We start from the raw sequence: 17,404 nt of genomic DNA on the forward strand, positions 1-17,404 counted from the left end.
CTAAACTACCAGTATCACAGTCTGAACATTTTTTTTTTCCTCAAATGATAAAAACATAGCTGTAAGACCTGGGTCAAAACACTTCAACATCATTTGTATTAAGAACATGGGATTTCAATTCCCAAGTACAATGCTAAGGGCACCAAGTAGACAAATTAGTATTGTAGAATAAATTTCCTGTCTTGCCTTTGAGAAATTTTAATAACGAGAAATGTTAATAATTAATAATTACCAATAAAAGTCAGCCAGCTAGTCTTTACTCATTTCCCATGATTATTTTCACATTCAGTATCTAATTAACGTGAATTCATCGACCTTAAAGTAATTACCCAATCATTATCAGACAACAAAACAAACTTCAGTAATAACTACCAATCAATATGACCACTAATGCAGTACGTTTCGCATTAAGGATCCAACATTCAAACTTCAGTTTGCTTAATACTGCAATATCCAGGGTGAATAGTCCTTATCTGCATGTTTCAGGATACCATATTCATAAGAGGATGCTCAGATTAAATATGCATTCCTTTAAATGTCAGTCCTTTCTATATGACATATTAGATTCCCCACCCCCCCACCCCACCCCCCACACTTTCACATTTACATCTCAAAATGTGTATTTATAAATGTCCAACAATGAAAATTAACCAAGTAGAAGGTGATTTAAATTTCAGAATACATCCACATTGACCCTCAGGTTCTCTTGTGAAATGATTCTTTGGCTAGAGAATATACTTAATGATATTTCAGACTTCATCAAATCAATAGAACTACTGACTTATGGATAAAGACAACTAACCATTTCATACAAGATTCATTGAACACCCTGTTTATATACATTGCAATATAAACTCTCATGCAAAAAAAATTTGCTCCATTATCACTAAGATACATACAGCTAGATATTACTGAATGAAGTTGACCTTTCTTCCACAATTAAACCTCTTCAAACTGAGAGACAGTTAAGACCTTGACTCTTTGACTTGATTTCTCTGAGAACTGCAAACTATACCCCTCTTTGCACTAGAAAAACTTAAGGAATTTTGGTTACATGGGATCGTGTTTTTTTTTTTACATGTACACGGTTGAAGTATTGTGACTAATGGAATTTTGCTTAATAAGTCTGGGTGTAGTTGTTAATAAAATTCAAGATCTTTGTTACCTAAAATATTGTTAACACCATCTTTTAACTTAGATTAAAGCTTCATACCATCCTTTGTATACATTTAAAACAAATAAATAAATTTTTGTTGTTATATTACTTACTTATGTATACACCTTTTTTAGTCTCTTTATATTCAGTACTCTCTAGCTTAAATTTTAGTCTTTTTAGTGTCCTCCTTATGATATTATTCACAACTTTTTGCAAGTAATCATAACTTTTTAAAGCTCTTTTTCACCTCATATTTAAAGTAACTTTATGCAATTAAAAATTAGTGGTCATCATATATTTAAAATACTCATATACAGTAATCAGCCATTACTTGAAATTGAATATGTTTATCATACATTCCAATTAAGTTTATTTGAAATTATGACTCCTAAAACAAACATATCTCATATAAATACTATTTTAAAGAATTCTCAATTTATGTAAATAAAAGCTGTGTTCTTTAGACTTAATAAAATCTATGTCTTACAAATTAACACTATACTTAAAAGCACCAAGAAGCATTTCCTTATTTGCCCCACAATGTACAGTCTTAATATTACTATCCCAGGATGCTCCAAGGTTTCAGAATAAGCACGCCCATAAATGCTTTCACAATAAGTTGTTTGTTTTTTTTTTATTATTATTCCATGATACATCTTTAACATTTAAGTATTTTAAAATTGAAAAAGTAGAAAAGTATCTATTTTAATTATGTTTGACAGGAAATAACAAAAACAAACAAACAAAAACAGTTCATTTAGCCAGCTGTAGAAAAGAAAATTTGCAGCTTTTAAAAATGTTAGGTTTAAGAAAAAATCTATTATTTTATTTTAAATGGGAAAACGAGTCTTCTGCTTTTTAGAAGCTCTACTCACTTGCTTCCAAACTATCAGTGTTAATTAAAATTATGAATCAACTTTCATTCTTTGTTTCAAAATGTTCTCTCAAATTACATTATGAATCATAGTTCAGATATCCTCAGAAAATGTATTTCAACATATGCTAATGCAACAACAACTTTAAAACATTTTATATATTCTTAGAGAACTTTGCATTTTATACCATGTATTTATATTTTATCTCTCAGGCTTACCTTAAGTGATAATTGTCTTCCAGAGGTATAAAAACTGTCATTTGGGGAAAATGATTTCTAAAAATAATGATTGTCCTTTAAACTGAAGAATCACAATTTAGTGTCTAAGAGACAATCGCTTCACAAGGTCTTTCTAACCTCGTAACTTCACATGCCTAAATCTGGCAGTACTTACTCCGCATGTTAGTGATGAACAGTTTTTAATGGTATCACCAATCACACTGATAATATACCACTACAGGTTGTTCTGATTGCCAGGGGAGCATGGAAATCTCCTAGATTTTGCCAGTAAAGAAAGGCCAACCAAACCTAAACAAACAAGAGAGGACTTTACATGTTCCTTCATACAGGGACAACACTGTGTTATTCACAAACCCAGGAACTCATGCCCCACAAGAGGCAAGTCCTGTAGAGCCTCATCTGGGTGCAGAATAGCTCACCACCCTGAAAAGCAACCTCTGCACCATAGCATGTCTGCAGGTGCTGGGCTACTAACATCAGCTCACTGGGAAGTGCTCTGATACCACAGCCAGGGCTGTGTTGGGAAACTATCACTCTTCTCAACAGGAGGCATGAATTAGCGGATCCCACAGCTCAGAAGAAGTAAGATCTCAAGACTCAGCAAGGAGAGCAAGAAAGTGGTCCAGCAATAACTTGCAGCCAATGGAGACAGGCACAGGGGACACGGCACCTGGCTAGATTCCTGTGGGCATTATGAAGGAAATGTTTTCTCCCCTGACTTAATTGTATGCATGTCTTAATATGATAATAAAGTTTAGAGAAACAGAATTTCTATATAAGATATAAGATTTTCTATAATTTATAAGAATTTCTATATAAGTTGCTGAGACTTTGAGTAAGACCAATTATTTTTGTTTTGTTTTGTATTTGCAACAGAAATGTTCTATTAAGAACTGAGATATTTGTGAAATATAAAAGATATGTCCTTGAACAAGACGTTTTTCATGGGACTATGTCTTCATTTATCATCATTACCTTTTCAGACATAAAACAATGAAGAGTCTATTTTGTCGGTATGCATCGGTGAAGCCACGAAAAGAATGCTTAGGATGAGCTTATTTTTAATTGGGAAGGATATTACAGACATTCCCAGCATTTCTAAACAGAGTTTTGTTTTTAATCCTTTCTATTCAGAAGAAAGAATTAATGTTTTATATCATCAAAATCTATTAAGCACTATGAAAATAGAGGTGAAAGCATCTTACAATGTGCTACACAAATATTTTCAAGAAGTAATTTGAAGTCTGAAACAGAAGTTCTACTCTGAATTTCTAATATACTTCTACTCATATCTCATTGTAAACAACAGGATATTGTAAGGAACATTCTCGCCCAAAACAAGTCAGGTGGTAATGTAAAAAGTACCCTTTTGCATTTGGAAAGATGTGCTGTTCAGGTGTGGTCCTTACGTAGCCAGACGAAGTAAAACAAGCATTCAGGAGGTAGAAAATCACTTGTCCAGATGAGTGTTTGTTAAAAGGTTAACTTGTATTACATGCACCTCGTTCTCCTTCCCTCATTAGCATGAAATGAGTACTTCATGGCTCATCTGAATCATGCTTACTAAGAGCAATAGTGTGTCTCGTGCTACAGGAGATGAGTTCCTTTTAATTCATCTCCAACCTCTCATTGCTGTGTCATAACACATCAAAAAACCCCAAAACTAACACAGTAAATGCAGTTTCAGTTATCAAACCTTCAATGAAAAAAAAAATAGCATCATTAAGATATTCACATACATCCAGATCAACTAAAATACAACTCAACATGCAGCATCTCAACATTCACTAGTATATCGGACTATTTCTTAATAAAGCATCTTACAGCTTCTTTGTTCATGTTTTGTCTCAATAGGCTAAAAAGAGGGTACATTCATTATGTTTACTTTGGGTCTGCTGTAACTGATTAGTCCAATCACTTGCTCAGTCAGAAACAGAAAATAAACTGACTAGTATAAAAGCTGAAGGACATCACATTCAAAAAATAAAAACACACCTGTGTGCTGTAATCTATAATCCTGCTATGTCTGTAGAACTGAGAAGCCAGAGTGCAAGTAAAAAGGCCAAGATTTTGTCATCCAAATGCCTATGAAAAAAGTGAATTTAAGGTCACAATACTGGATTCATAATAAGGGGGTAGTAATTCACTTCCTAAAGCTGCAACAGACTTCCTGTGAGACTGTGACAAAGTCATAAATTTCATAGATTTGGGAATGTGTTCCTAGTTTCAGGCACCAAATAATTCCTAATAATTACAAACAAGAAAGCAATTGTAAATTGCTTAAAGATAGGCCTGTAGTAAAATACTTTGCTGAATCAGAGTTTTTGTGATGCAGTTTCCCAGACGCAGACACCACTCTTTTATCCCCTCAAGTCTCAACATACCCGATACCTATCATGCATCCAGATTTACTTCCATGAACCATCTTCATTAATACAGATATATCACTTAGCACAGTTAATCCTGAGCTTTTTGGGGTTGTCCCAGTCTTTCAGTGAGAATAATAACAGTTCATCTTTTCTATTCTTTATGGTACAATGAACTTGAGATCGTAAAAAATGTCAAATATCATTTAATTTTGTTAGAAGGCTCTCTCCCAAAGTCTTCTGAATTATATGAAATGGGAGGAGTAGGTTAGAGGATAGACAAGTAAAAGTATAATTTTCCCTGACAGAAGAGAGCCTGAATTCAATGTGGGAATAGACACAAGGCAAAAATCTATTTTATAGCCTTCTCTGCGGTAATAAAAAATGTTATTGGAGGCCATCTTCTGAGATATTGCTAAAATAATTTCCTGTGATCTCTGAAGCTTCCTTCTGTGTGTGTGTGTGTGTGTGTGCGTATATATACACAAAATAGTTTGTTATTGGAAGACAAAGGGAAAAAAGAACAACAATGAAAAAGGACTTTGAAGTTAATCTTATATCTAGAATTGAAAAGCACTGTTCATTTTTCCAGCAAAGACTTGTCCTGAAAAAATATCTACCAAAGTCCCATCTTCCTCCAGAAAAAAAAACCAAAAGCAATAGAGAATTGCACAGCTTTTCTGTACTCACTACATAGGTTAGGTGAATAAGAAACGACATAAAGTTTAAAAATAATTTAAGCCATTAAGATGGAAATCATCATCACATTGAAATGTATTGTACTGTCATCCAAGAAACTGTGGGCATAAACTTTTTTTTTTTTTGAAATATTCTACAAAGAAAATCATTTTTATGTTGCTTTTTTTTTTTTTTTTTTGACTTGTGGTTAAAATACCTCATGCTTGCCTTTAGCACTTAAGAAAGTGTGAAGATGAGACTATAAAAGGAACGCGGGGGTTTACACTGTAGGGTGTGTGTATATATACACTTTTTGTGTGTGTATATATACACTTTTTGTTTGTATTATTATCTTAAAATAGCCACAGGTCTTTTCTGACTGGGAAGGTCAGAAAGAGCAGACAGTGCCTGCCCACGACAGCGAGTTTTCCTTCTGTTCTGTCAGCAGTCTCCAGACCAGCCAGACCATCCCATGTGGAAGAGAAATTTCAATACTTACGTCAGTTATTATTGTGCCAGGCAAATCCAGGCAGGCTGCCTGTGGGTTGGTTGTACAGATGGGTGGTAGTCAGAGACATAAAATGTTGGTTACCAGTGTTCTCAGCTAATCCTAAATTACTGTTTAGGAAATAGAGCAAAAATACAGAAAAAAAATCACATCTCTAAACACCAAGATAGGCGCTATAGTAGAGCAAACAATGTTATAACAAAAGCATGGTAAAGAAACCAACTCTGCACTTAAATAACGACTACTGCAGTGAGCCTGCTAGGTGCTGACAGCCATCCCCAACAGAACTTAGGGGAGATTTTGCCACTTAAATCATGCCAAACATGATCTCTGAATGGGCCCTCCAAATGTGAAATCAACTCAACCTTGACGTTTTTGGCAGCACATGCAACAGAACTGCTACTACATCCGTAAAGCTGAGCAGCTCAGTGCTTGAACCCCAAGAGACGCACCTTCTACCCTTTCTTCAGCCAAGTTCAGTGTCTCCTACAGCTGCCAAGAGCAGTACAAGAGCTTCTCCTGTGGAGGAGAAGCCAGGAGCAAAGGGATGACCCAGCACAAAGCAGTGGCCCTGCCAACACAGTCGCACAATACCTGACCACAGCAGGCAGAGCCAGGTGTTAGTACTGGGGGCACTGAAGGCACAGCAAGCAGCAAACCAGGGGTAGGGTCTGCCCAGGGGACCCAGTCAGGAGCAAGCGGAGATAGGATCAGAGATGAGACTAGACTTAAGGTTACAGCACAGGGCTGAGAAACTTAACCAGAAGACAGGGCTGGAGTCAGGCTACTTGCAGCACAGGTCCAAGAGGCATGGTCACAGACAAGGCTGAGAAAAGAACTGAAAGCCCAAACCTGAACTGGAATGAGGCTCCTGGGCACACAGGCGGAGGGTGTGGGGGGAGGCCCCAGGTGCGGCTGTGTGGGGCCATTAAGGTCTACTAATTAGGCCTCAGGGCCCTGGCAACAATACAGGAGTAACTAGAAAAATCACCCAAGAGTATGAAGGACTCTTGAACAACTGGGGTGCTACATTAAGCATCAAGTTACATATTTGGTTTTTGCTATTCCTGTTTAATGATGTGCTCTTTCCAAAAATAGGAAGTCTTACAGAGATTTGCTAGGGAGAGAGGGAGATGAATTTTGCTTCCCAAACCAGTTGCTGTTTTTATTAGCGTAAAACACAGATGTTTCATTCTGAACAAAGACACTTCCTGGACCTGGGCTACCCACAAACCATTCCATCTTAATCTGGTACACTCTGCATTCATGCTCCAGTCAAGGATATTTTCCGTGAAGTGGCTCTTCCATCTGTATAAATTCACGTTCATCTGCATGAGTCTTTAGTCCATGTAGACCAGTCCGTGCAAGCTGCAGAGCTGAAGTAACCCCACACCTTACCCCCACCATATCCTGGACTCAGGGCTCTGCATAGCAGTGCTCGGCGTGGGTCCAAGGTGCTCCTCTTGCCCCACAGTGTAACTCACACTGGGAGAGAGGTGTAAAGAAGAGGAGGAACTTCAACTCTTCCTTCATATCATGCTTTACTCCACTGTGAGTCCTCACTATTTATTAACATTAAGGAAAATCCATTTAGGGAAATTTAAGAAAATCCAGAATTCTATGATAGGCTTTGCAAATTAATGCAAGCACCACAGTAAAGGATTTGTTTTACATCCACAACTCTTAAAAACTTACATTCCTATGCTATTAAATGTTCTTAATTTCCACTTTGCTTATACTTTTCGTACATCTTTGTGTGTTTCAAAATCATGTGCAAACTGTTAAACTGACCCCTTGTCTGCTGTTAAGCTACTGGTTTCTCCATCTAGACATCAGCCCGTAGTAAATTTGTCTGCATCTAGGAACATGAGAGTACACTAGGGTCTGAGTTAGTAGCTTTATGTTGTAATCCAAACTGCATAAGTTTATAGTGAAATGTTTATAGTTTTCTTGATTATATCTTTCCATTTCACTAACACTACAGCACTTCCATAAAGACAACATGCTGCACCTTCCAGAGCTCCTGTTTCAGGCTATTTGGGGAGTTTAGAGAACACTGTATTGGTTTACATGCTGATGGCATTTGGATGAGACTTTTCAGCCATAGAAAAGCATATCTCTTGCTATGTGTATATGTATTGCCCAAGAGAAAGAAGACTAATGCAGATGAAGTCTCTAGGTTTCTAGGTATCCAAGTGTAATAAACACAAACATTTCTTATTTAAATGAAAGATTAGATTCTGGCAAACAACTCCATAGAAACAGGTGGTTTCCACGACAAAACTGCAATCATAAAACATACCAAACCTTGAATGTTGAGTAGCATTTTAGCAAACATTAAAAAGGCAATATAAGATTTTGTCTCTGAAATGCAAACTTCTGTGTATGTGCATAACATAAGAGGATTAACAGCTTGCTTTGATGTCTGATGGTACCCTGCCTTGGCTTACTACAGTCCTGCATGATTGATCAAGAATAGCTTCTGGACCCCGACGGGATGACTCAAGCTTTTGAAGCAGTAATATAATAAAGTATGAATGCTGAATATTGGTAAAGGCATTTACAAAGTAAGTGCTCAGATTAATAATTATTTTTGACAGCATTCAGGCAAATATGGAGATTTAGAGACATTTTGCAGGTTGCTTGAAAACTTGTAAGCCACAAAAACTTATGTGGTAAAAACTTTTGTGTAAAGGTGCTCTTGAATTAGAAACCTGAAATAGACATGTGGGGAAAAAAAGATAAAAAAAATGCCCAGGTTCCCTACTCTCTTTCAATGTTCCTCATTATTTCGTATGTCATCCTTTTGTGTGTTGGTGTGGATGTGTGTTTGCATGGGTGGTAGATGCAGATAAAAAACAAAAACGACACTTATATGTTTGTAGCTCTACTATAAATAGTTTTGTATAAAGCTGACTTGAAACTTCGAGGCCTGAGAAACATCATGTTTACATACAACACAAAAGAGTAACGACTGATTTTTCGTTGTAGTGCAGCTTCATTTTGACCCTTCAGCCCCTTCCATGTGATGTTTCAGTGAAGATAAACTTCAAAACTTGATCCTTAACCATTTCAGCAATAGACAAGCTCTTCACTACATCTTCCAGAAATACAGCTGAGGAAGAACTTTTAAAAGATGAATCATGAAGTTTTGCAAATGCAACAACAGTATTTCCTATACTGGACACATACAAAGATGTGGGAATATCATGAAAATATTCTGGATTACACTGATGTATATTCATTTTACAACAGGGGAAAAAAAAAGTAAAAAGGTTTTATCTTTTAAAACTGGATGTGTAAAGAAGGAAAAATATTGAGCTGCAAGGTATTACTAATATAGTTTATGTAAACTTTAAGGTAAGATCAAAACAGATTAGCAGACAATAGGCTTTATGTGTGTTAAGTAAGTAACCTCATTTTTCACATTTACATCCAATCTCTGAATTGTGCAAACTGTTTAGCTCCTACTGAGATCAGCAAAAAATAGAGCTGTGATGTCTTTTAACTGTTCTAAATCTCATGTCTACCAAATCAGACTGTGAGGACTCAAACTTCCTCTCAGAAAAGCACCCACTGTGTGCAGTTGCACTGAATTCACTGCAATTACGTGGGTATACCATCAGTATGAGATGACAATCAGCCCCTTAAAAGATGCAACTCAAACTTTGTTTCAAGCTTTCAGATTCACTTTTTTCCTAAGGTCAAATCTATATTAAGTCCTGTAAGAGAAGACTAAATCAGAGCAAAATTTTCCTCTTGATATAACTGTGTTGCATATGCTAAACACGCTTCACGCTTGACATTTCCACTGACATCGATAAGAGACTTGCACATGGTGTAAGTTACTAATACAAGCACAGTTACTAATATAGATCTTTGCTTTTGAGATGAAAAAAACAGCCAAAGCAAAGACTGCTGTAGTAGAAGTGAAGGGTAAGATTCTAGGTCTGCCAGGAACTTCTGATCTTCTTTTTACAGAACTTAAGTTTTACACAATTTTCTCTAACATGACAGGATGAACAAACTTGCTGTTTCATCCTTTCTCTCCTTGTATTACATAGTTTCATCCTTTATTTACAATCCTCTTCTTGCTCTAACTTCCCCTTTCTTACTATTTATGTGCTTACCTACCAATTAAAGTCAGACCAAGAGTATAGCAATCCATTTTCTGCTGCAACAGTGGTCACTCTGACTTTACCTGTCACTTGCTTGGATTAAAAGTCCATTGATGCAGAGACCACCATCTTCTGTTTGAACAGTCCCTTTAATTATCAGAGTCCTGATTCATTCATTCTTTTTTTTTTATGATGTTCTGTCATTGTATATGGTAGCAATATATTTAAGTGTAGATTTGACAGATTATTATTCTATTTTTCCTGATTGAAACTGGAATATTTCTAGTAATTTTAAATCTTCCAGTCTACTGAAATAGTCCCCGCACAGATTGTGTGCTTGGGCATACATACTGTGCATGCTTCGCAAATTTCAGTACAAAATTTCATGCTTGGCTGAAGTAAGGTTACAATACAATACCTAGATGAAAAATAATGTATCCAACTCTTATTTTAGACTGAGAAAACTCATTTGCAAGCACAGTACAAACAAAGTCTTAAATTTACATGGTAAGCATATTTGTTCAGTAAATCATAAGCATTCACAATCTATTAAACGAAAAAAGCCTGTGGAAACTTGTGCCTTCAATACATTTTGCATGATGTTTTTCAGGCTTTCATGTTTCCTCAGCCATAAATCTGCTCAAGCTATTAAAACCTATTAAAACTGTAATCAAATAAATACCATGAATCTACTTACAGGTGACTCAGAATAACAGTGGCAAAAAGGAGTATAGTAATACAATTCTTCTAGTATAATATCTGCTTGCAGTTCAAATCAATGTATTCTACTGGCCAATCAATACCACCTTACTCTGCTTATCACTACTTGTAAGCCTTTTCAATAATTCTAATTTTCAAGAGTCATTACTGAAATTGTATAGCCATTGATTGCTTAAAGGTTACAGATAGTATGAACAAATTGAATTTTAGATTCAATTAAACCTGTTGAAAAATTGCAAATCACATTTTCTCAAGAAAGTTTCATGTCAGTCTTTCAGATGAAATAAATTAGCATAGATCCACTACAACCACAGTATCTATGCTACTTTAGATCAGTGGAGGATTTAATTTTTAGGCTAAAGTACCTACAAACTAGAGGGGGGTTATGCACTGACCCAGAGCATCTTTTCATCTTCCCTTGACCTGAGCAGGGACCATAACAGATAAACACAGATGCTACTGCATATTCTCTGTCTCTGATACAGGATATCTCATCCAGGAGGGCCACACTTCTGCTGTCCCCTTTCTCCAGTCTGATTAGATGCAGGACAGCTTGCATCCGTAAGCTCCATAGTTATATTAAATTAATTTTGAGGGAATTTAAAGGTTCACAAAAGACTAAGTTTTCAACAGAACAGCTTCTGCATTTATTGTTAGATGTAATCATATCTCAGCCACTCTTAGTAAAATGCTTATGGTCAGTTATTTTTCAAAGACAACTAGCCACTTTATATGGTAGTCTCAAAAACAGAGAAACATTTTAAGGTGCTCACCTTTTACTAAAATTCTGGCTTGTACATCATAAGCTGTAATAGATAGCACAGTTCAAACTCATGGCATCACAGTAACTGAGAATTAGATGGGAAATTGTCACTGTGTCTTCTCCTAGGCCATCTAAAAGTTGTGGCTTAGCTTATCATTGTCTTTTTTTTTTTCTTTATTTTTCTTTTCCTGGAGCAGATAGATGAACATCATGTGTACTGAAGAGAAAACTATGTTCTTAAAAACCTATGTTCTTAAAATGTCAGCTGTTTGGTCCCTGCAGTGTTACTATAATTCTCTCTATAGTAACACTAGCTCTGTGACTGCATTTGTGTTCAGGACTTTGATGCAGTCTTTCTCCAGCCAAATGATAGAAATGCTTCCAGAATGCTTGTAGTTTGCTTGCATCTCTTAGGATTAGTTACTCAGAATAATTTCACACCTTTCTCTCTTTTCTTCCTTTGTTCCCTTCTCTTTTGAGAACTATAGATATCCCCTGCAGCTGATTTTTATTTATTCTCAGCCACTCTTCTGCATTGCAGATAAATTTAAGTGGAAGAGTCACCTGGTTTGTTCACTGATGGTGCATGCAGCTGAAGATAGATTGCAATCAATAGGAAAACTTTTGTTAGCTTTCCCATATGGAAAGAATTAGCCCAGGTTTTATGTACATACTTATTCGTAGGTAAATCCATGCACTTAAGTTTTGTTGATTTTGGATGCATTTGCAATTCAGACACATTTTTTACGAAGCTATCTTAACCTGTAAGCAATATTCATGTTCAGGAACTTGAATACCATGGGAGTCATGCCCAAGATACACAGACATTTAAGCCTTGTGAATTTTATTGATAAGCACTTTACCTGTTTGCAGCTAAAATTAATAAAAACTGAATGTCACATAATGCCTACCTGATTTGCAGGAACAATTTACATTTCTCTATGACCACCAGTACTAGGAAGTGGTTACATAACTGTCAAATTAGAAATGGGCCAGTCTTACGTGCAAGTGGAAATTTGTTCTATCCTGTTTGCGACCATCTAGGTTATACCATTTGTAAACTAATGATGTTTTTGAATGTCTTTATTCATTTTACAGACAGTGATAGAGTTAGAAAAATCATTTTTATCACCATTCCTTTCATGGTAAAAGCTGATGATGAGGTGTGAAAGAAAAACATGAGCCCCTTCTGTGAGCCATTAATTGTTGATAAGTATAGATAAGAAGGACTCTACAACTCCACTTGTCTGCAGCAAAGTTAAATGGCTCTTACTGTAGTTACTCATTCTATTTGTAAAAACTGCATAGGAGGTATCACATAATCTTCTCTGCTCTATCAACAAGTTGTGCTATCTTGCACACAGTTATTTCACATCACTTCACAGGGGCTTCACTCTACCTATAAGAAAAGAGTAACCTCCCATGCAAGCAAGGGGGAAAGGAGTTATACAGTTGTGTTGCCAGACATCAGAAGGCTTTCTTTTTAAGAAGAATTTCTTTTGAATTGAAACCCAGAGACACTCCCTCCTTAGAAAGCTCTCAATATTCACAGATGTTATGTCTCTTACAAGGATCTTAATAACAAAAACAATGCATTTTTATTGTCATAACCTGGTAGAAATAGGACCAATATCAAAACAAAAGCTTCTGATCTGAGCATCCCCTAATCTGTGCTTTCCAGCATCTGAATTTTCAATGTGTTGTTGCTGTGTAAAATGTACCAGAATTTTGGTACAGGAATATCTCACAATATTACATGTCTGAAACTAAAATAAGACTATACTGCTATGTCATCTGTATATTCATTAGCTTATGGAAAGCTTCATTATACATTCATTAAACTTTTATTACTTTATAAAAGGGTTTATACAAAAGAACTTGCAGCATTGTCAGATGTAGTAGGAAGAGCAGATTTAGTGAGGAAAAATAGAAAAAATTATAGTAATTCAATCATATTTAAGTGTCTAGATATCAATTTCATTTATACTGAATTAAGAAGTCTGAGTTTTTGCATGTTTATAACAAGTCTTTAACTGCACATTTCCTAGAACAAATACAAATACTACCTTTCATTATACTCAGTAAGTTCAGAAAGCATGTTATTCCTGTGACTTGAAAATACTTTCTAGTCTGTCAATTCAACAAAGCTGCAAACATGACTTAAGCTGAGTAATACCTGGTTGCATGTCATTCTCTGTCCTCTGAGGCTTCTCATATGAGCATGTCACCATCTGCATGCAGTTGTAGACCTAGGTACCATAACTCCATGATGTATTTAGTCACTAAGAAAGCAAAAAAAGAAAAAGAGAAACAAACATTAACAATAAAACTCCCATAAAAAGCGTTCAACCCTCTGAATACTTATCTAACCATTGATGGCAGAGATCCATGCTTATCTGTATTTCTGAAGGAACACATCTTTCTTTACCTGCTCTCTCTGATATTATTCATAGATACTCCAATTTATATTTTATCCAGCTGTATATTTTATGTACCTACACAGTAGGAGACTCTATTAACATTTTCTTTTTGAATAAAAAAAAATATATATATATATTAAATAAAACCTCATTTAAGTCTGTAACCTTGCCATGGAAGAAAGATTTTCTAAGTTCGTTCAACTCCACATTTTGCTGTTTGGACATAGGAGTGAACAATTGTATTTAGTCTACAGTATTTTCATACTCCTGAACTTCTTCACAGAAGGCTTAGAACCTTATATTGTTTTCAATTTAAGATAAACATGAAAAGGAAATTACTTAAATAGCACACAGCAGCTAGTGATCAATGAACAGAACACAAGGTTATAAAGCTCTGCGGTCAAATTCCAGAATGCAAATTTAGATGCCATCCCTAGTGAGAAATGTTTACACAAATATACATTTCATCAAGTGAAACGCCTCAAATTGAATTTGAAGATAGGGAGACATTAACTCTCTTCCCTTTTTGTGTGTGTAGTGAAGAAAATGAAATGGAAGAAATTAGAATGATTTAGAAAGCATTTTTTTCACAAGGGATCGAAAGTTCCCATTAACTACAAGTAATGCACAGAGTGAACATGCATGAGAAATGTTTAAAGACTCAGCACAACTAAGTGTTGTTTTTTATTTCCTTAAAAGTAAAAAATAAAAATAAAAATAAAATCACCTAATCAAACACATCCTTGGCCAGCGGGAGGGGAAGAGCATTTGGGTAATAACCAAGGAGGAGTAAGATCACGGGCAGAGGGAGCTGCCTTTTGTTAATGACTTTTTTTCAAAATGAAGTTCTTCTAAAGTGTTTATGTACATACTTAACTACAGATATCTGAAACACTTGAGTGCATTTGGAATACAAGAAAACAAGGAAATAATTAATATAAGATTCTCAAATTTATTGTGATAGTGCTTTCATATGTATCAGCTGCCATGGAGTTGTATATTTTAGGAAAAAAAAAAAAAAACCTGCCTGATGCTAACTGCTACTTGACCACCAGGAGACACTGTTGCTCCACAGAGATGAAAGGCGAGGTTGTGCCAATAACTTATCGGAGGTAATACATGTAACAGGCACCGTTATCATCCAGGTTATTCTCCACTCTTTCCTCTTTCTAAAACTTATACAGACTCAGATGAACTTTGGATTTGTTCTGGTTATGCACCAAATGAATCACCTAGCATTCTTCCTTGTCAGAACTTAAAAAAAAAAAAAAAAAAAAAAAAAAAGGAAAATATGGAACCTGGCTTTCTTGGTCAAAGAGTACTGGAGAAATGCTGTTGTTTTGCAATACTTAAGAGACAAGAGACATGCAGAGATACAATTAAAATGGAACAAAATGGAACAAAAATTTGAAATTTCAAAATATATTAACATTAGTATCCCTTGTTTCATCTTTAAATCATATACAATTTGGAAAATGGTTTTGAATTAATACTTCAATTAGCAAGCAGTATTAGATTTTTCTCAGATAAAGCAGGTAATTTTCATAACCAAAAACTTGGTTTATTAATTGGCAATGTCATATTTTGAGTGCTATCCTTTAATTAATAAGTAAAATATGAATATATACTAAAGTGTGACTTTTTAAAATTGTTGTTGCATTAAAATGCAATACATCTGTATCATCCATATATTTGAAGTATATAATGATGGATGATACAATGATACATAACACACAACATACAGCATAACTTACAGTATAATATGAAATACAAAATATATATAGTATATAAAGTATAACTATATTGTAGTATATGATGTCTAATAATATGATGTCTAATGTATATAAGTGTATCATATATTTTAATGAAATACATTTACATCATATATATGATAAAAAATATAACATGCACACACATATACATGTATATACATACATACACATATACATACTTTTATACATACAGTATATATGCATACATATTCTGTCATAAGATAATCCATACGATTGTAACATGATGTAGTCAATCATAATGTAAAACTCTGAATAAAAAATAAATAAATCCAAGACCTGATGCCTGAAATTAAATATATTAGCTCTTAAGAAAGTAACCTATTTCAATATACAGAAAATATGATTTTCCAGCCATAGCAAATACAGGTATTTTGATGCACTTGCTTTTAAAATTTTGATCAAATTTATGTTACATAGACTATAACATGCATGGAAGTTTTATGCAATATTTTCATAAGGTATACACGATATTTGTAAAAGCATACATGCATTTATACCTAAAAGTTACACCTTAACCGGCATTTTTGGACAATTTTTGTTCAGTATCTGTAAAACAAGGTCTGGCTTTCATTTGGCCAATGCGTGTTATGCTAGGAGTGTAAAACATTCAGAATACCTACATAAATTCTGTTTATATACATATGAAGATCCAGTTGTAATGCTACAGAGCTGTGAAAAGACCTAGCTTCATTTGACCAGAAGGATTCTGGAGCCAATTTAAGCCAATTTCATCTCAGTGCAATACTCAAAACTCACAATGAAGTCTCACCTAGTACCTCTGATATCAACTGCAAAACATTCCCAGGCAACCATGTTTCTGCTTCTGTGCAGGTCCAGAACTGCCTCTGTTTGATCATCATTGGTCACCTTGCTATCAACTCCATGTCTTACCCTAGCCCAAGGCACAGACCTTCAGGATGAAACTGCAAAGACTGCAGTTCAGAAAGGATGAGGATAGTCTCCTTTGTGCAATTACCTCATTCAAGAATCCACCCCACATTGAGGAGTGGTAAATTTAATCCCTCTTTTTTCGTTATGAACATTATGTGTGTGTGCACATGCATAAAATATGTGTGTGTGTTATGTGTACACGGACACACTTTATATAAAACAATAAAATACTTGTTAGAGTTTCTTTGCGGTAAAAAAGTGGAAGTCTTAGACACATTTTTCACAGCTGTCAGAGTCCTCAGCTGGAGAAGCCTTTCTGCATGCATGTAGCTATAAGCTGTCCTGCTGAATTCACAACCACTCTGAGAACAAGAAAAAGCCTTTAGCAGAACATAACAAAGAGATTTCTCAAGCTAGCTAAAGAAAATAACTGATCCTTGATCTATTTTATTATTCTCTACTCCACCTTACTGTTCAAAGTTCTATAATAATATATGTGTATATATACATGGTCGCTTTCTTGTGGAAATATTCACGCATTTTGCTATTTAATTTACTGTCAGTGTTCAGGGTTGCTTTTGGTTATATTTTATTCATTGCTGTTTTCAGATGAATTACGTAACTATCACCAGCTGATATGCATTTTATAATCTCCAATACAGAGAATGATCTTGATTTTAAAACTGAGAACATCGAAAGTATGTAATAGTTTAGAGATCTATAAAACAGATCAGCTCTTATTTTAAATTAAAATTATATTTTAAATGGTAAGATTCCTACTATTCAGTAAATGTAGGATAATTTAAAATCTTAAAAAAAAAGAAAAAAAGAGAGAGTTTGAATAAAACTACCTTATGACTAAGAAGAAAGGCTCTGT

General features: G+C 35.0%; 2 long non-coding RNA genes across 6 annotated transcripts in view; both read right to left on the minus strand.

Moving 5' to 3' along the window:
• Positions 1-17,404, minus strand: part of LOC310894594 — a 232,463-nt gene that overhangs the window by 179,702 nt on the left and 35,357 nt on the right. For all 5 annotated transcript variants that reach the window (XR_014580025.1, XR_014580026.1, XR_014580027.1 and 2 more), the window contains exon 2: positions 13,600-13,705. This is a non-coding gene — a long non-coding RNA (uncharacterized lncRNA). The remainder of the gene's footprint in view (positions 1-13,599; positions 13,706-17,404) is intronic.
• LOC310894596 lies at positions 1,438-6,670 on the minus strand. The gene is made up of 5 exons (XR_014580033.1): positions 6,584-6,670; positions 6,275-6,416; positions 5,814-5,932; positions 4,266-4,355; positions 1,438-2,952 (listed from the first exon to the last, which is right to left on the minus strand). It is a non-coding gene; the product is annotated as an uncharacterized lncRNA (long non-coding RNA).

The sequence above is a fragment of the Anser anser genome, assembly GCF_964211835.1.
Source record: "Anser anser genome assembly, chromosome: 2".
NCBI classification, from domain to species: Eukaryota; Metazoa; Chordata; class Aves; order Anseriformes; family Anatidae; genus Anser; species Anser anser.